Genomic DNA, 21385 nt, shown 5'->3' on the forward strand with positions numbered 1-21385 from the left:
CAGGCGCCCACCTGGAAAATAAGGGAATACATTCAAGTTTTGGAATCTGGCGCCCACCTGGAAAACTAGGGAATACATTCAAGTTTTGGAATCAGGCACCCACCTGGAAAATAAGGGAATACATTTCAAGTTTTGGCATCAGGTGCCCACCTGGAAGACAAGGGAATACATTTCAAGTTTTGGGATCAGGTGCCCACCTGGAAAATAAGGGAATACGTTTCAAGTATAAGCATCATGCGCTCACCTGGAAAACAAGGGAATATATTTCAAATTTTGGCACCAGACGCCCACCAGGAAACAAGGGAATACATTTCAAGTTTGGCATCAGGCGTCCACCTGGAAAACAATGGAATACATTCAAGTTTTGTCACCAGGCGCCCACCAGGAAACAAGGGAATACATTTCAAGTTTGGCATCAGGCGTCCACCTGGAAAACAATGGAATACATTCAAGTTTTGTCATCAGGCGCCCACTTGGAAAACAAGAGAATACATTCAAGTTTTGGCATCAGGAGTCCACCTGGAAAACAAGGGAATACATTCAAGTTTTGGCATCAGGCATCCACCTGGAAATCAAGGGAATACATTCAAGCTTTGGCAACAGGAGCCCACCTAGAAAATAGAGGAATGCATTTCATGTTTGGCAACAGGCGCCCACCTGGAAAATAAGGAAATACATTTCATGTTTTGGGATCAGGTGCTCACCTGGAAAATAAGGGAATACGTTTCGAGTTTACGCATCAGGCGCCCACCTTGAAAAAACAAGGGAATACATTTCATGTTTTGGCATCAGGTGCCCACCTGGAAAACAAGGGAATACATTCAAGTTTTGGAATCAGGCACCTACCTAGAAAATAAGGGAATACATTCAAGTTTTGGCATCAGGCGCCCTCTTGAAAAACTAGGGAATACATTCAAATTTTGGAATCAGGCACCCACCTGGAAAACAAGGGAATATATTTCAAATTTTGGCACCAGACGCCCACCAGGAAACAAGGGAATACATTTCAAGTTTGGCATCAGGCGTCCACCTGGAAAACAATGGAATACATTCAAGTTTTGTCATCAGGTGCCCACTTGTTAAACAAGAGAATACATTCAAGTTTTGGCATCAGGAGTCCGACTGGAAAACAAGGGAATACATTCAAGTTTTGGCATCAGACACCCACCTGGAAAACAAGGGAATACATTCAAGCTTTGGCAACAGGCGCCCACCTGGAAAATAGAGGAATGCATTTCATGTTTGGCAACAGGAACCCACCTGGAAAATAAGGGAATACATTCAAGTTTTGGCATCAAGCATCCACCTGGAAAACTAGGGAATACATTCAAGTTTTGGAATCAGGCACACACTTGGAAAACAAGGGAATACATTTCATGTTTTGGCATCAGGTGCCCACCTGGAAAACAAGGGAATACATTCAAGTTTTGGAATCAGGCACCTACCTGGAAAATAAGGGAATACATTCAAGTTTTGGCATCAGGTGCCCACCTAGAAAACAAGTGAATACATTCAAGTTTTGGAATCAGGAACCTACCTGGAAAATAAGGGAAAACATTCAAGTTTTGGCATCGGACGGCCACTTGGAAAACTAGGGAATACATTCAAATTTTGGAATTAGGCACCCACCTGGAAAATAAGGGAATAAATTTCAAGTTTTGGCATCAGGTTCCCACCTGAAAAACAAGGGAATACATTTCATGTTTTGGGATCAGGTGCTCACCTGGAAAATAAGGGAATACGTTTCGAGTTTAAGCATCAGGCGCCCACCTTGAAAAAACAAGGGAATACATTTCGAGTTTTGGCATCATGCGTCACCTGCAAAATAAGGGAATACATTTCAAATTTTGGCATCAGGCGCCCACCAGGAAACAAGGGAATACATTTCAAGTTTGGCATCAGGCGTCCACCTGGAAAACAATGGAATACATTCAAGTTTTGTCATCAGGCGCCCACCTGTAAAACAAGAGAATACATTCAAGTTTTGGCATCAGGCGCCCTCCTGGAAAACTAGGGAATACATTCAAATTTTGGAATCAGGCACCCACCTGGAAAACAAGGGAATGCATTTCAAATTTTTGCATCAGGCGCCCACCAGGAAACAAGGGAATACATTTCAAGTTTGGCATCAGGAGTCCACCTGGAAAACAATAGAATACATTCAAGTTTTGTCATCAGGCGCCCACCTGTAAAATAAGAGAATACATTTAAGTTTTGGCATCAGGCAACCTCCTGGAAAACTAGGGAATACATTCAAATTTTGGAATCATGCACCCACCTGGAAAACAATGGAATGCATTTCAAATTTTGGCATCAGGCGCCCACCAGGAAATAAGGGAATACATTTCAAGTTTGGCATCAGGCGTCCACCTGGAAAACAATGGAATACATTCAAGTTTTATCATCAGGCGCCCACCTGGAAAACAAGAGAATACATTCAAGTTTTGGCATCAGCCGTCCACCTGGAAAACAAGGGAATCTATTCAAGTTTTGGCATCAGGCACCCACCTGGAAAACAAGGAAATACATTCAAGCTTTGGCAACAGGCGCCCACCTGGAAAAATAGAGGAATGCATTCCATGTTTGGCATCAGGCGCCCACCTGGAAAATAAGGGAATACATTCAAGTTTTGGAATCTGGCGCCCACCTGGAAAACTAGGGAATACATTCAAGTTTTGGAATCAGGCACCCACCTGGAAAATAAGGGAATACATTTCAAGTTTTGGCATCAGGTGCCCACCTGGAAAACAAGGGAATACATTTCAAGTTTTGGGATCAGGTGCCCACCTGGAAAATAAGGGAATATGTTTCAAGTATAAGCATCAAGCGCTCACCTGGAAAACAAGGGAATATATTTCAAATTTTGGCACCAGGCGCCCACCAGGAAACAAGGGAATACATTTCAAGTTTGGCATCAGGCGTCCACCTGGAAAACAATGGAATACATTCAAGTTTTGTCATCAGGCGCCCACTTGGAAAACAAGAGAATACATTCAAGTTTTGGCATCAGGAGTCCACCTGGAAAACAAGGGAATACATTCAAGTTTTGGCATCAGGCACCCACCTGGAAAACAAGGGAATACATTCAAGCTTTGGCAACAGGCGCCCACCTGGAAAATAGAGGAATGCATTTCATGTTTGGCAACAGGCGCCCACCTGTAAAATAAGGGAATACATTCAAGTTTTGGCATCAAGCGTCCACCTGGAAAACTAGGGAATACATTCAAGTTTTGGAATCAATCACCCACTTGGAAAACAAGGGAATACATTTCATGTTTTGGCATCAGGTGCCCACCTGGAAAACAAGGGAATACATTCAAGTTTTTGAATCAAGCACCTACCTGGAAAATAAGGGAATACATTCAAGTTTTGGCATCAGGCGCCCTCCTGGAAAACTAGGGAATACATTCAAATTTTGGAATCGCCACCTACCTGGAAAACAAGGGAATATATTTCAAATTTTGGCACCAGGCGCCCACCAGGAAACAAGGGAATACATTTCAAATTTGGCATCAGGCGTCCACCTGGAAAACAATGGAATACATTCAAGTTTTGTCATCAGGCACCCACTTGGAAAACAAGAGAATACATTCAAGTTTTGGCATCAGGAGTCCACCTGGAAAACAAGGGAATACATTCAAGTTTTGGCATCAGGCACCCACCTGGAAAACAAGGGAATACATTCAAGCTTTGGCAACAGGCGCCCACTTGGAAAATAGAGGAATGCATTCCAAGTTTGGCATCAGGCGCCCACCTGGAAAATAAGGGAATACATTCAAGTTTTGGAATCTGGCGCCCACCTGGAAAACTAGGGAATACATTCAAGTTTTGGAATCAGGCACCCACCTGGAAAATAAGGGAATACATTTCAAGTTTTGGCATCAGGTGCCCACCTGGAAAACAAGGGAATACATTTCAAGTTTTGGGATCAGGCACCTACCTGGAAAATAAGGGAATACATTCAAGTTTTGGCATCAGGTGCCCACCTAGAAAACAAGGGAATACATTCAAGTTTTGGAATCAGGCACCCACCTGGAAAATAAGGGAAAACATTCAAGTTTTGGCATCGGACGCCCACCTGGAAAACTAGGGAATACATTCAAATTTTGGAATTAGGCACCCACCTGGAAAATAAGGGAATAAATTTCAAGTTTTGGCATCAGGTGCCCACCTGAAAAACAAGGGAATACATTTCATGTTTTGGGATCAGGTGCTCACCTGGAAAATAAGGGAATACGTTTCGAGTTTAAGCATCAGGCGCCCACCTTGAAAAAACTAGGGAATACATTCAAATTTTGGAATCAGGCACACACTTGGAAAACAAGGGAATACATTTCATGTTTTGGCATCAGGTGCCCACCTGGAAAACAAGGGAATACATTCAAGTTTTTGAATCAGGCACCTACCTGGAAAATAAGGGAATACATTCAAGTTTTGGCATCAGGTGCCCACCTAGAAAACAAGGGAATACATTCAAGTTTTAGAATCAGGAACCCACATGGAAAATAAGGGAAAACATTCAAGTTTTGGCATCGGACGCCCACCTGGAAAACTAGGGAATACATTCAAATTTTGGAATTAGGCACCCACCTGGAAAATAAGGGAATAAATTTCAAGTTTTGGCATCAGGTGCCCACCTAAAAAACAAGGGAATACATTTCATGTTTTGGGATCAGGTGCTCACCTGGAAAATAAGGGAATACGTTTCGAGTTTAAGCATCAGGCGCCCACCTTGAAAAAACAAGGGAATACATTACGAGTTTTGGCATCATGCGTCACCTGCAAAATAAGGGAATACATTTCAAATTTTGGCATCAGGCGCCCACCAGGAAACAAGGGAATACATTTCAAGTTTGGCATCAGGCGTCCACCTGGAAAACAATGGAATACATTCAAGTTTTGTCATCAGGCGCCCACCTGTAAAACAAGAGAATACATTCAAGTTTTGGCATCAGGCGCCCTCCTGGAAAACTAGGGAATACATTCAAATTTTGGAATCAGGCACCCACCTGGAAAACAAGGGAATGCATTTCAAATTTTTGCATCAGGCGCCCACCAGGAAACAAGGGAATACATTTCAAGTTTGGCATCAGGAGTCCACCTGGAAAACAATAGAATACATTCAAGTTTTGTCATCAGGCGCCCACCTGTAAAATAAGAGAATACATTTAAGTTTTGGCATCAGGCAACCTCCTGGAAAACTAGGGAATACATTCAAATTTTGGAATCATGCACCCACCTGGAAAACAATGGAATGCATTTCAAATTTTGGCATCAGGCGCCCACCAGGAAATAAGGGAATACATTTCAAGTTTGGCATCAAACGTCCACCTGGAAAACAATGGAATACATTAAACTTTTGTCATCAGGCGCCCACCTGGAAAACAAGAGAATACATTCAAGTTTTGGCATCAGGCGTCCACCTGGAAAACAAGGGAATCTATTCAAGTTTTGGCATCAGGCACCCACCTGGAAAACAAGGGAATACATTCAAGCTTTGGCATCAGGCGCCCACCTGGAAAATAGAGGAATGCATTCCAAGTTTGGCATCAGGCGCCCACATGGAAAATAAGGGAATACATTCAAGTTTTGGAATCTGGCGCCCACCTGGAAAACTAGGGAATACATTCAAGTTATGGAATCAGGCACCCACCTGGAAAATAAGGGAATACATTTCAAGTTTTGGCATGAGGTGCCCACCTGGAAAACAAGGGAATACATTTCAAGTTTTGGGATCAGGTGCCCACCTGGAAAATAAGGGAATACGTTTCAAGTATAAGCATCAGGCGCTCACCTTGAAAACAAGGGAATATATTTCAAATTTTGGCACCAGGCGCCCACCAGGAAACAAGGGAATACATTTCAAGTTTGGCATCAGGCGTCCACCTGGAAAACAATGGAATACATTCAAGTTTTGTCATCAGGCGCCCACTTGGAAAACAAGAGAATACATTCAAGTTTTGGCATCAGGAGTCCACCTGGAAAACAAGGGAATACATTCAAGTTTTGGCATCAGGCACCCACCTGGAAAACAAGGGAATACATTCAAGCTTTGGCAACAGGCGCCCACCTAAAAAATAGAGGAATGCATTTCATGTTTGGCAACAGGCGCCCACCTAGAAAATAAGGGAATACATTCAAGTTTTGGCATCAAGCGTCCACCTGGAAAACTAGGGAATACATTCAAGTTTGGGAATCAAGCACCCACTTGGAAAACAAGGGAATACATTTCATGTTTTGGCATCAGGTGCCCACCTGGAAAACAAGAGAATACATTCAAGTTTTGGAATCAAGCACCTACCTGGAAAATAAGGGAATACATTCAAGTTTTGGCAACAGGCGCCCTCCTGGAAAACTAGGGAATACATTCAAATTTTGGAATCGCCACCTACCTGGAAAACAAGGGAATATATTTCAAATTTTGGCACCAGGCGCCCACCAGGAAACAAGGGAATACATTTCAAATTTGGCATCAGGCGTCCACCTGGAAAACAATGGAATACATTCAAGTTTTGTCATCAGGCACCCACTTGGAAAACAAGAGAATACATTCAAGTTTTGGCATCAGGAGTCCACCTGGAAAACAAGGGAATACATTCAAGTTTTGGCATCAGGCACCCACCTGGAAAACAAGGGAATACATTCAAGCTTTGGCAACAGGCGCCCACCTGGAAAATAGAGGAATGCATTTCATGTTTGGCAACAGGCACCCACCTGGAAAATAAGGGAATACATTCAAGTTTTGGCTTCAAGCGTCCTCCAGGAAAACTAGGGAATACATTCAAGTTTTGGAATCAGGCACCCACTTGGAAAACAAGGGAATACATTTCATGTTTTGGCATCAGGTGCCCACCTGGAAAACAAGGGAATACATTCAAGTTTTGGAATCAGGCACCTACCTCGAAAATAAGGGAATACATTCAAGTTTTGGCTTCAGGTGCCCACCTAGAAAACAAGGGAATACATTCAAGTTTTGGAATCAGGCACCCACCTGGAAAATAAGGGAAAACATTCAAGTTTTGGCATCGTACGCCCACCTGGAAAACTAGGGAATACATTCAAATTTTGGAATTAGGCACCCACCTGGAAAATAAGGGAATAAATTTCAAGTTTTGGCATCAGGTGCCCACCTGAAAAACAAGGGAATACATTTCATGTTTTGGGATCAGGTGCTCACCTGGAAAATAAGGGAATACGATTCGAGTTTAAGCATCAGGCGCCCACCTTGAAAAAATAAGGGAATACATTTCGAGTTTTGGCATCATGCGTCACCTGCAAAATAAGGGAATACATTTCGAGTTTTTACATTAGGTGCCCACCTGGAAAACAAGGCAATACATTTCAAGTTTAAGCATCAGGCGCCCACTTAGAAAATAAGGGAATTCATTTTAAATTTTGGCATCAGGCGCCCACTTGGAAAATAAAAGAATACATTTCGAGTTTAAGCATCAGGCGCCCACCTAGAAAACAAGGGAATATATTTCGAGTTTTGGCATCAGGCGTCACCTGCAAAATAAGGGAATACATTTCAAGTTTTTACATTAGGCGCCCACCTGGAAAATAAGGGAATACATTTCATGTTTGGCATCATGCGCCCACCTGGAAATCAATGGAATACATTCAAGTTCTGTCATCTGACGCCCACCTGGAAAATAAGAGAATACATTCAAGTTTTGGCATCAGTCGCCCACCTAGAAAACATGGGAATACATTTAATTTTTGGCATCAGGTGCCCACCTGGAAAACAAGGGAATACATTCAAGTTTTGGCATTAGGCACCCACCTGTAAAACAAGGGAATACATTCAAGTTTTGTCATCAGGCGCCCGCCTGGAAAACAAGGGAATACATTTCAAGTTTGGCATCCGGCGCCGACCTGGAAAACAAGGGAATACATTCAAGTTTTGGAATTAGGAACTCACCTGGAAATCAATGGAATACATTTCAAGTAGGGGATTAGGCGCCCACCTGGAAAATAAGGGAATACATTCATGTTTTTGCATCAGGCTCCCACCTGAAAAACAAGGGAATACATTCAAGTTTTGGCATCAAGTGCCCACCTGGAAAACAAGGGAATACATTCAAGCTTTGGCAACAGGCGCCCACCTGGAAAATAGAGGAATGCATTTCATGTTTGGCAACAGGCGCCCGCCTGGAAAATAAGGGAATACATTCAAGTTTTGGCATCAAGCGTCCACATGGAAAACTAGGGAATACATTCAAGTTTTGGAATCAAGCACCCACTTGGAAAACAAGGGAATACATTTCATGTTTTGGCATCAGGTGCCCACCTGGAAAACAAGAGAATACATTCAAGTTTTGGAATCAAGCACCTACCTGGAAAATAAGGGAATACATTCAAGTTTTGGCTTCAGGTGCCCACCTAGAAAACAAGGGAATACATTCAAGTTTTGGAATCAGGCACCCACCTGGAAAATAAGGGAAAACATTCAAGTTTTGGCATCGTACGCCCACCTGGAAAACTAGGGAATACATTCAAATTTTGGAATTAGGCACCCACCTGGAAAATAAGGGAATAAATTTCAAGTTTTGGCATCAGGTGCCCACCTGAAAAACAAGGGAATACATTTCATGTTTTGGGATCAGGTGCTCACCTGGAAAATAAGGGAATACATTCAAGTTTTGGCATCAGGCACCCACCTGGAAAACAAGGGAATACATTCAAGCTTTGGCAACAGGCGCCCACCTGGAAAATAGAGGAATGCATTTCATGTTTGGCAACAGGCACCCACCTGGAAAATAAGGGAATACATTCAAGTTTTGGCTTCAAGCGTCCACCTGGAAAACTAGGGAATACATTCAAGTTTTGGAATCAGGCACCCACTTGGAAAACAAGGGAATACATTTCATGTTTTGGCATCAGGTGCCCACCTGGAAAACAAGGGAATACATTCAAGTTTTGGAATCAGGCACCTACCTCGAAAATAAGGGAATACATTCAAGTTTTGGCATCAGGTGCCCACCTAGAAAACAAGGGAATACATTCAAGTTTTGGAATCAGGCACCCACCTTTAAAATAAGGGAAAACATTCAAGTTTTGGCATCGTACGCCCACCTGGAACACTAGGGAATACATTCAAATTTTGGAATTAGGCACCCACCTGGAAAATAAGGGAATAAATTTCAAGTTTTGGCATCAGGTGCCCACCTGAAAAACAAGGGAATACATTTCATGTTTTGGGATCAGGTGCTCACCTGGAAAATAAGGGAATACGATTCGAGTTTAAGCATCAGGCGCCCACCTTGAAAAAATAAGGGAATACATTTCGAGTTTTGGCATCATGCGTCACCTGCAAAATAAGGGAATACATTTCGAGTTTTTACATTAGGTGCCCACCTGGAAAACAAGGCAATACATTTCAAGTTTAAGCATCAGGCGCCCACTTAGAAAATAAGGGAATACATTTTATATTTTGGCATCAGGCGCCCACTTGGAAAATAATAGAATACATTTCGAGTTTAAGCATCAGGCGCCCACCTAGAAAACAAGGGAATATATTTCGAGTTTTGGCATCAGGCGTCACCTGCAAAATAAGGGAATACATTTCAAGTTTTTACATTAGGCGCCCACCTGGAAAATAAGGGAATACATTTCATGTTTGGCATCATGCGCCCACCTGGAAATTAATGGAATACATTCATGTTCTGTCATCTGACGCCCACCTGGAAAACAAGAGAATACATTCAAGTTTTGGCATCAGTCGCCCACCTAGAAAACATGGGAATACATTTAATTTTTGGCATCAGGTGCCCACCTGGGAAACAAGGGAATACATTCAAGTTTTGGCATTAGGCACCCACCTGTAAAACAAGGGAATACATTCAAGTTTTGTCATCAGGCGCCCGCCTGGAAAACAAGGGAATACATTTCAAGTTTGGCATCCGGCGCCGACCTGGAAAACAAGGGAATACATTCAAGTTTTGGAATTAGGAACTCACCTGGAAATCAATGGAATACATTTCAAGTAGGGGATTAGGCGCCCACCTGGAAAATAAGGGAATACATTCATGTTTTTGCATCAGGCTCCCACCTGAAAAACAAGGGAATACATTCAAGTTTTGGCATCAAGTGCCCACCTGGAAAACAAGGGAATACATTCAAGCTTTGGCAACAGGCGCCCACCTGGAAAATAGAGGAATGCATTTCATGTTTGGCAACAGGCGCCCGCCTGGAAAATAAGGGAATACATTCAAGTTTTGGCATCAAGCGTCCACATGGAAAACTAGGGAATACATTCAAGTTTTGGAATCAAGCACCCACTTGGAAAACAAGGGAATACATTTCATGTTTTGGCATCAGGTGCCCACCTGGAAAACAAGAGAATACATTCAAGTTTTGGAATCAAGCACCTACCTGGAAAATAAGGGAATACATTCAAGTTTTGGCTTCAGGTGCCCACCTAGAAAACAAGGGAATACATTCAAGTTTTGGAATCAGGCACCCACCTGGAAAATAAGGGAAAACATTCAAGTTTTGGCATCGTACGCCCACCTGGAAAACTAGGGAATACATTCAAATTTTGGAATTAGGCACCCACCTGGAAAATAAGGGAATAAATTTCAAGTTTTGGCATCAGGTGCCCACCTGAAAAACAAGGGAATACATTTCATGTTTTGGGATCAGGTGCTCACCTGGAAAATAAGGGAATACATTCAAGTTTTGGCATCAGGCACCCACCTGGAAAACAAGGGAATACATTCAAGCTTTGGCAACAGGCGCCCACCTGGAAAATAGAGGAATGCATTTCATGTTTGGCAACAGGCACCCACCTGGAAAATAAGGGAATACATTCAAGTTTTGGCTTCAAGCGTCCACCTGGAAAACTAGGGAATACATTCAAGTTTTGGAATCAGGCACCCACTTGGAAAACAAGGGAATACATTTCATGTTTTGGCATCAGGTGCCCACCTGGAAAACAAGGGAATACATTCAAGTTTTGGAATCAGGCACCTACCTCGAAAATAAGGGAATACATTCAAGTTTTGGCATCAGGTGCCCACCTAGAAAACAAGGGAATACATTCAAGTTTTGGAATCAGGCACCCACCTTTAAAATAAGGGAAAACATTCAAGTTTTGGCATCGTACGCCCACCTGGAACACTAGGGAATACATTCAAATTTTGGAATTAGGCACCCACCTGGAAAATAAGGGAATAAATTTCAAGTTTTGGCATCAGGTGCCCACCTGAAAAACAAGGGAATACATTTCATGTTTTGGGATCAGGTGCTCACCTGGAAAATAAGGGAATACGATTCGAGTTTAAGCATCAGGCGCCCACCTTGAAAAAATAAGGGAATACATTTCGAGTTTTGGCATCATGCGTCACCTGCAAAATAAGGGAATACATTTCGAGTTTTTACATTAGGTGCCCACCTGGAAAACAAGGCAATACATTTCAAGTTTAAGCATCAGGCGCCCACTTAGAAAATAAGGGAATACATTTTATATTTTGGCATCAGGCGCCCACTTGGAAAATAATAGAATACATTTCGAGTTTAAGCATCAGGCGCCCACCTAGAAAACAAGGGAATATATTTCGAGTTTTGGCATCAGGCGTCACCTGCAAAATAAGGGAATACATTTCAAGTTTTTACATTAGGCGCCCACCTGGAAAATAAGGGAATACATTTCATGTTTGGCATCATGCGCCCACCTGGAAATTAATGGAATACATTCATGTTCTGTCATCTGACGCCCACCTGGAAAACAAGAGAATACATTCAAGTTTTGGCATCAGTCGCCCACCTAGAAAACATGGGAATACATTTAATTTTTGGCATCAGGTGCCCACCTGGGAAACAAGGGAATACATTCAAGTTTTGGCATTAGGCACCCACCTGTAAAACAAGGGAATACATTCAAGTTTTGTCATCAGGCGCCCGTCTGGAAAACAAGGGAATACATTTCAAGTTTGGCATCCGGCGCCGACCTGGAAAACAAGGGAATACATTCAAGTTTTGGAATTAGGAACTCACCTGGAAATCAATGGAATAATTTTCAAGTAGGGGATTAGGCGCCCACCTGGAAAATAAGGGAATACATTCATGTTTTTGCATCAGGCTCCCACCTGAAAAACAAGGGAATACATTCATGTTTTGGCATCAAGTGCCCACCTGGAAAACAAGGGAATACATTCAAGTTTTGGAATCAGGCACCCACCTTGAAAATAAGGGAATACATTCAAGTTTTGGAATCAGGCACCCACCTGGAAAATAAGGGAATACATTCAAAATTTGGAATCAGGCACCCACCTGGAAAATAAGGGAATACATTTCAGGTTTTGGCATAAGGTGCCCACCTGAAAACAAGGGAATACATTTCATGTTTTAGGATCATGTGCCTACCTGGAAAATAAGGGAATACATTTCAAGTATAAGCATCAGGCGCCCACCTGGAAAACAAGTGAATGCATTTCAAATGTTGGCATCAGGCGCCCACCAGGAAACAAGGGAATACATTTCAAGTTTGGCATCAGGCGTCCACCTGAAAAACAATGGAATATATTCAAGTTTTGTCATCAGGCGCCCACCTGTAAAACAAGAGAATACATTCAAGTTTTGGCATCAGGCGCCCTCCTGGAAAACTAGGGAATACATTCAAATTTTGGAATCAGGCACCCACCTGGAAAATAAAAGAATGCATTTCATATTTTGGCATCAGGCGCCCACTAGGAAATAAGGGAATACATTTCAAGTTTGGCATCAGGCGTCCACCTTGAAAACAATGGAATACATTCAAGTTTTGTCATCAGGCGCCCACCTGGAAAACAAGAGAATACATTCAAGTTTTGGCATCAGGCGTCCACCTGGAAAACAAGGGAATATATTCAAGTTTTGGCATCAGGAACCCACCTGGAAAACAAGGGAATACATTCAAGCTTTGGAAACAGGCGCCCACCTGGAAAATAGAGGAATGCATTCCAAGTTTGGCATCAGGCGCCCACCTGGAAAATAAGGGAATACATTCAAGTTTTGGAATCTGGCGCCCACCTGGAAAACTAGGGAATACATTCAAGTTTTGGAATCAGGCACCCACCTGGAAAATAAGGGAATACATTTCAAGTTTTGGCATCAGGTGCCCACTTGGAAAACAAGGGAATACATTTCAAGTTTTGAGATCAGGTGCCAACCTGGAAAATAAGGGAATACGTTTCACGTATAAGCATCAGGCGCTCACCTGGAAAACAAGGGAATATATTTCAAATTTTGGCACCAGGCGCCCACCAGGAAACAAGGGAATACATTTCAAGTTTGGCATCAGGCGTCCACCTGGAAAACAATGAAATACATTCAAGTTTTGTCATCAGGCGCCCACTTGAAAACAAGAGAATACATTCAAGTTTTGGCATCAGGAGTCCACCTATAAAACAAGGGAATACATTCAAGTTTTGGCATCAGGCACCCACCTGGAAAACAAGGGAATACATTCAAGCTTTGGCAACAGGCGCCCACCTGGAAAATAGAGGAATGCATTTCATGTTTGGCAACAGGCGCCCACCTGGAAAATAAGGGAATACATTCAAGTTTTGGCATCAAGCGTCCACTTGGAAAACTAGGGAATGCATTCAAGTTTTGGAATCAGGCACCCACTTGGAAAACAAGGGAATACATTTCATGTTTTGGCATCAGGTGCCCACCTGGTAAACAAGGGAATACATTCAAGTTTTGGAATCAGGCACCTACCTGGAAAATAAGGGAATACATTCAAGTTTTGGCATCAGGCGCCCTCCTGGAAAACTAGGGAATACATTCAAATTTTGGAATCAGGCACCCACCTGGAAAACAAGGGAATGCATTTTAAAGTTTGGCATCATGCGTCCACCTGGAAATCAATGGAATACATTCAAGTTTTGTCATCAGGCGCCCACCTGGAAAACAAGAGAATACATTCAAGTTTTTGCATCAGGCGTCCACCTGGAAAACAAGGGAATACATTCAAGTTTTGGCATCAGGCACCCACCTGGAAAACAAGGGAATACATTCAAGCTTTGGCAATAGGCACCCACCTGGAAAATAGAGGAATGCATTACAAGTTTGGCATCAGGCGCCCACCTAGAAAATAAGGGAATACATTCAAGTTTTGGAATCAGGCGCCCACCTGGAAAACTAAGGAATACATTCAAGTTTTGGAATCAGGCACCCACCTGGAAAATAATGGAATACATTTCAAGTTTTGGCATCAGGTGCCCACCTGGAAAACAAGGGAATACATTTCAAGTTTTGGGATCAGGTGCCAACCTGGAAAATAAGGGAATACGTTTCAAGTATAAGCATCAGGCGCTCACCTGGAAAACAAGGGAATATATTTCAAATTTTGGCACCAGGCGCCCACCAGGAAACAAGGGAATACATTTCAAGTTTGGCATCAGGCGTCCACCTGGAAAACAATGGAATATATTCAAGTTTTGTCATCAGGCGCCCACTTGGAAAACAAGAGAATACATTCAAGTTTTGGCATCAGGAGTCCACCTGGAAAACAAGGGAATACATTCAAGTTTTGGCATCAGGCACCCACCTGGAAAACAAGGGAATACATTCAAGCTTTGGCAACAGGCACCTACCTGGAAAATAGAGGAATGCATTTCTTGTTTGGCAACAGGCGCCCACCTAGAAAATAAGGGAATACATTCAAGTTTTGGCATCAAGTGTCCACCTGGAAAACTAGGGAATACATTCAAGTTTTGGAATCAAGCACCCACTTGGAAAACAAGGGAATATATTTCATGTTTTGGCATCAGGTGCCCACCTGGAAAACAAGGGAATACATTCAAGTTTTGGAATCAGGCACCTACCTGGAAAATAAGGGAATACATTCAAGTTTTGGCATCAGGCGCCCTCCTGGAAAACTAGGGAATACATTCAAATTTTGGAATCAGGCACCCACCTGGAAAACAAGGGAATGCATTTTAAATTTTGGCATCAGGCGCCCACCAGGAAACAAGGGAATATATTTCAAGTTTGGCATCAGGCGTCCACCTGGAAATCAATGGAATACATTCAAGTTTTGTCATCAGGCGCCCACCTGGAAAACAAGAGAATACATTCAAGTTTTTGCATCAGGCGTCCACCTGGAAAACAAGGGAATACATTCAAGTTTTGGCATCAGGCACCCACCTGGAAAACAAGGGAATACATTCAAGCTTTGGCAACAGGCACCCACCTGGAAAATAGAGGAATGCATTCCAAGTTTGGCATCAGGCGCCCACCTAGAAAATAAGGGAATACATTCAAGTTTTGGAATCAGGCGCCCACCTGGAAAACTAAGGAATATATTCAAGTTTTGGAATCAGGCACCCACCTGGAAAATAATGGAATACATTTCAAGTTTTGGCATCAGGTGCCCACCTGGAAAACAAGGGAATACATTTCAAGTTTTGGCATCAAGTGTCCACCTGGAAAACTAGGGAATACATTCAAGTTTTGGAATCAAGCACCCACTTGGAAAACAAGGGAATACATTTCATGTTTTGGCATCAGGTGCCCACCTGGAAAACAAGGGAATACATTCAAGTTTTGGAATCAGGCACCTACCTGGAAAATAAGGGAATACATTCAAGTTTTGGCATCAGGCGCCCTCCTGGAAAACTAGGGAATACATTCAAATTTTGGAATCAGGCACCCACCTGGAAAACAAGGGAATGCATTTTAAATTTTGGCATCAGGCGCCCACCAGGAAACAAGGGAATATATTTCAAGTTTGGCATCAGGCGTCCACCTGGAAATCAATGGAATACATTCAAGTTTTGTCATCAGGCGCCCACCTGGAAAACAAGAGAATACATTCAAGTTTTTGCATCAGGCGTCCACCTGGAAAACAAGGGAATACATTCAAGTTTTGGCATCAGGCACCCACCTGGAAAACAAGGGAATACATTCAAGCTTTGGCAACAGGCACCCACCTGGAAAATAGAGGAATGCATTCCAAGTTTGGCATCAGGCGCCCACCTAGAAAATAAGGGAATACATTCAAGTTTTGGAATCAGGCGCCCACCTGGAAAACTAAGGAATATATTCAAGTTTTGGAATCAGGCACCCACCTGGAAAATAATGGAATACATTTCAAGTTTTGGCATCAGGTGCCCACCTGGAAAACAAGGGAATACATTTCAAGTTTTGGGATCAGGTGCCAACCTGGAAAATAAGGGAATACGTTTCAAGTATAAGCATCAGGCGCTCACCTGGAAAACAAGGGAATATATTTCAAATTTTGGCACCAGGCGCCCACCAGGAAACAAGGGAATACATTTCAAGTTTGGCATCAGGCGTCCACCTGGAAAACAATGGAATACATTCAAGTTTTGTCATCAGGCGCCCACTTGGAAAACAAGAGAATACATTCAAGTTTTGGCATCTGGAGTCCACTTGGAAAACAAGGGAATACATTCAAGTTTTGGCATCAGGCACCCACCTGGAAAACAAGGGAATACATTCAAGCTTTGGCAACAGGCACCTACCTGGAAAATAGAGGAATGCATTTCTTGTTTGGCAACAGGCGCCCACCTGGAAAATAAGGGAATACATTCAAGTTTTGGCATCAAGTGTCCACCTGGAAAACTAGGGAATACATTCAAGTTTTGGAATCAAGCACCCACTTGGAAAACAAGGGAATACATTTCATGTTTTGGCATCAGGTGCCCACCTGGAAAACAAGGGAATACATTCAAGTTTTGGAATCAGGCACCTACCTGGAAAATAAGGGAATACATTCAAGTTTTGGCATCAGGCGCCCTCCTGGAAAACTAGGGAATACATTAAAATTTTGGAATCAGGCACCCACCTGGAAAACAAGGGAATATATTTCAAATTTTGGCACCAGACGCCCACCAGGAAACAAGGGAATACATTTCAAGTTTGGCATCAGGCGTCCACCTGGAAAACAATGGAATACATTCAAGTTTTGTCATCAGGCGCCCACTTGGAAAACAAGAGAATACATTCATGTTTTGGCATCAGGAGTCCACCTGGAAAACAAGGGAATACATTCAAGTTTTGGCATCAGGCACCCACCTGGAAAACAAGGGAATACATTCAAGCTTTGGCAACAGGCGCCCACCTGGAAAATAGAGGAATGCATTTCATGTTTGGCAACAGGCACCCACCTGGAAAATAAGGGAATACATTCAAGTTTTGGCATCAAGCGTCCACCTGGAAAACTAGGGAATACATTCAAGTTTTGGAATCAGGCACCCACTTGGAAAACAAGGGAATACATTTCATGTTTTGGCATCAGGTGCCCACCTGGAAAACAAGGGAATACATTCAAGTTTTGGAATCAGGCACCTACCTGGAAAATAAGGGAATAAATTTTATGTTTTGGCATCAGGTGCCCACCTGAAAAATAAGGGAATACATTTCATGTTTTGGGATCAGGTGCTCACCTGGAAAATAAGGGAATACGTTTCGAGTTTAAGCATCAGGCGCCCACCTTGAAAAAACAAGGGAATACATTTCGAGTTTTGGCATCATGCGTCACCTGCAAAATAAGGGAATACATTTCGAGTTTTTACATTAGGTGCCCACCTGGAAATCAAGGGAATACATTTCAAGTTTAAGCATCAAGCGCCCACTTAGAAAATAAGGGAATACATTTTAAATTTTGGCATCAGGCGCCCACCTGGAAAATAATAGAATACATTTCGAGTTTAAGCATCAGGCGCCCACCTGGAAAACAAGGGAATATATTTCAAGTTTTGGCATCAGGCGTCACCTGCAAAATAAGGGAATACATTTCGAGTTTTTACATTAGGCACCCACCTGGAAAATAAGGGAATACATTTCATGTTTGGCATCATGCGCCCACCTGGAAATCAATGGAATACATTCAAGTTCTATCATCTGACGCCCACCTGGAAAACAAGAGAATATATTCAAGTTTTGGCATCAGTCGCCCACTTAGAAAACATGGGAATACATTTAATTTTTGGCATCAGGTGCCCACCTGGAAAACAAGGGAATACATTCAAGTTTTGGCATTAGGCACCCACCTGTAAAACAAGGGAATACATTCAAGTTTGGCATCCGGCGCCCACCTGGAAAACAAGGGAATACATTCAAGTTTTGGAATTAGGAACCCACCTGGAAATCAATGGAATACATTTCAAGTAAGGGATTAGGTGCCCACGTGGAAAATAAGGGAATACATTTCAAGTTTAAGCATCAGGCGCCCACTTAGAAAATAAGGGAATACATTTTAAATTTTGGCATCAGGCGCCCACCTGGAAAACAAGGGAATACATTCAAGTTTTGGAATCAGGCACCCACCTAGAAAATAAGGGAATACATTCAAGTTTTGGCATCAGGCGCCCACATGGAAAACTAGGGAATACATTCAAATTTTGGAATCAGGCACCCACCTGGAAAATAAGGGAATACATTTCAGGTTTTGGCATCAGGTGCCCACCTGGAAAACAAGGGAATACATTTCATGTTTTGGGATCATGTGCCTACCTGGAAAATAAGGGAATACATTTCAAGTATAAGCATCAGGCACCCACCTGGAAAACAAGTGAATGCATTTCAAATTTTGGCATCAGGCGCCCACCAGGAAACAAGGGAATACATTTCAAGTTTGGCATCAAGCGTCCACCTGGAAAACAATGGAATACATTCAAGTTTTGTCATCAGGCGCCCACCTGTAAAACAAGAGAATACATTCAAGTTTTGGCATCAGGCGCCCTCCTGGAAAACTAGGGAATACATTCAAATTTTGGAATCAGGCACCCACCTGGAAAACAATGGAATGCATTTCAAATTTTGGCATCAGGCGCCCACCAGGAAATAAGGTAATACATTTCAAGTTTGGCATCAGGCGTCCACTTGGAAAACAATGGAATACATTCAAGTTTTGTCATCAGGCGCCCACCTGGAAAACAAGAGAATACATTCAAGTTTTGGCATCAGGCGTCCACCTGGAAAACAAGGGAATATATTCAAGTTTTGGCATCAGGCACCCACCTGAAAAACAAGGGAATACATTCAAGCTTTGGCAACAGGCGCCCACCTGGAAAATAGAGGAATGCATTCCAAGTTTGGCATCAGGCGCCCACCTGGAAAACTAGGGAATACATTCAAGTTTTGGAATCAGGCACCCACCTGGAAAATAAGGGAATACATTTCAAGTTTTGGCATCAGGTGCCCACCTGGAAAACAAGGGAATACATTTCAAGTTTTGAGATCAGGAGCCCACCTGGAAAATAAGGGAATACGTTTTAAGTATAAGCATCAGGCGCTCAACTGGAAAACAAGGGAATATATTTCAAATTTTGGCACCAGGCGCCCACCAGGAAACAAGGGAATACATTTCAAGTTTGGCATCAGGCGTCCACCTGGAAAACAATGGAATACATTCAAGTTTTGTCATCAGGCGCCCACTTGGAAAACAAGAGAATACATTCAAGTTTTGGCATCAGGAGTCCACCTGGAAAACAAGGGAATACATTCAAGTTTTGGCATCAGGCACCCACCTGGAAAACAAGGGAATACATTCAAGCTTTGGCAACAGGCACCCACCTGGAAAATAGAGGAATGCATTTCATGTTAGGCAACAGGCGCCCACCTGGAAAATAAGGGAATACATTCAAGTTTTGGCATCAAGCGTCCACCTGGAAAACTAGGGAATACATTCAAGTTTTGGAATCAGGCACCCACTTGGAAAACAAGGGAATACATTTCATGTTTTGGCATCAGGTGCCCACCTGGAAAACAAGGGAATACATTCAAGTTTTGGAATCAGGCACCTACCTGGAAAATAAGGGAATAAATTTCAAGTTTTGGCATCAGGTGCCCACCTGAAAAACAAGGGAATACATTTCATGTTTTGGGATCAGGTGCTCACCTGGAAAATAAGGGAATACGTTTCGAGTTTAAGCATCAGGCGCCCACCTTGAAAAAACAAGGGAATACATTTCGAGTTTTGGCATCATGCGTCACCTGCAAAATAAGGGAATACATTTCGAGTTTTTACATTAGGTGCCCACCTGGAAATCAAGGGAATACATTTCAAGTTTAAGCATCAGGCGCCCACTTAGAAAATAAGGGAATACATTTTAAATTTTGGCATCAGGCGCCCACCTGGAAAACAAGGGAATACATTCAAGTTTTGGAATCAGGCACCCACCTAGAAAATAAGGGAATACATTCAAGTTTTGGCATCAGGCGCCCACATGGAAAACTAGGGAATACATTCAAATTTTGGAATCAGGCACCCACCTGGAAAATAAGGGAATACATTTCAGGTTTTGGCATCAGGTGCCCACCTGGAAAACAAGGGAATACATTTCATGTTTTGGGATCATGTGCCTACCTGGAAAATAAGGGAATACATTTCAAGTATAAGCATCAGGCACCCACCTGGAAAACAAGTGAATGCATTTCAAATTTTGGCATCAGGCGCCCACCAGGAAACAAGGGAATACATTTCAAGTTTGGCATCAGGCGTCCACCTGGAAAACAATGGAATACATTCAAGTTTTGTCATCAGGCGCCCACCTGTAAAACAAGAGAATACATTCAAGTTTTGGCATCAGGCGCCCTCCTGGAAAACTAGGGAATACATTCAAATTTTGGAATCAGGCACCCACCTGGAAAACAATGGAATGCATTTCAAATTTTGGCATCAGGCGCCCACCAGGAAATAAGGGAATACATTTCAAGTTTGGCATCAAACGTCCACCTGGAAAACAATGGAATACATTAAACTTTTGTCATCAGGCGCCCACCTGGAAAACAAGAGAATACATTCAAGTTTTGGCATCAGGCGTCCACCTAGAAAACAAGGGAATATATTCAAGTTTTGGCATCAGGCACCCACCTGAAAAACAAAGGAATACATTCAAGCTTTGGCAACAGGCGCCCACCTGGAAAATAGAGGAATGCATTCTAAGTTTGGCATCAGGCGCCCACCTGGAAAACTAGGGAATACATTCAAGTTTTGGAATCAGGCACCCACCTGGAAAATAAGGGAATACATTTCAAGTTTTGGCATCAGGTGCCCACCTGGAAAACAAGGGAATACATTTCAAGTTTTGAGATCAGGAGCCCACCTGGAAAATAAGGGAATACGTTTCAAGTATAAGCATCAGGCGCTCACCTGGAAAACAAGGGAATATATTTCAAATTTTGGCACCAGGCGCCCACCAGGAAACAAGGGAATACATTTCAAGTTTGGCATCAGGCGTCCACCTGGAAAACAATGGAATACATTCAAGTTTTGTCATCAGGCGCCCACTTGGAAAACAAGAGAATACATTCAAGTTTTGGCATCAGGAGTCCACCTGGAAAACAAGGGAATACATTTCAGGTTTTGGCATCAGGTGCCCACCTGGAAAACAAGGGAATACATTTCATGTTTTGGGATCATGTGCCT

Source organism: Nicotiana tabacum, chromosome 20, assembly GCF_000715075.1.
Source record: "Nicotiana tabacum cultivar K326 chromosome 20, ASM71507v2, whole genome shotgun sequence".
Classification (NCBI taxonomy): Eukaryota; Viridiplantae; Streptophyta; class Magnoliopsida; order Solanales; family Solanaceae; genus Nicotiana; species Nicotiana tabacum.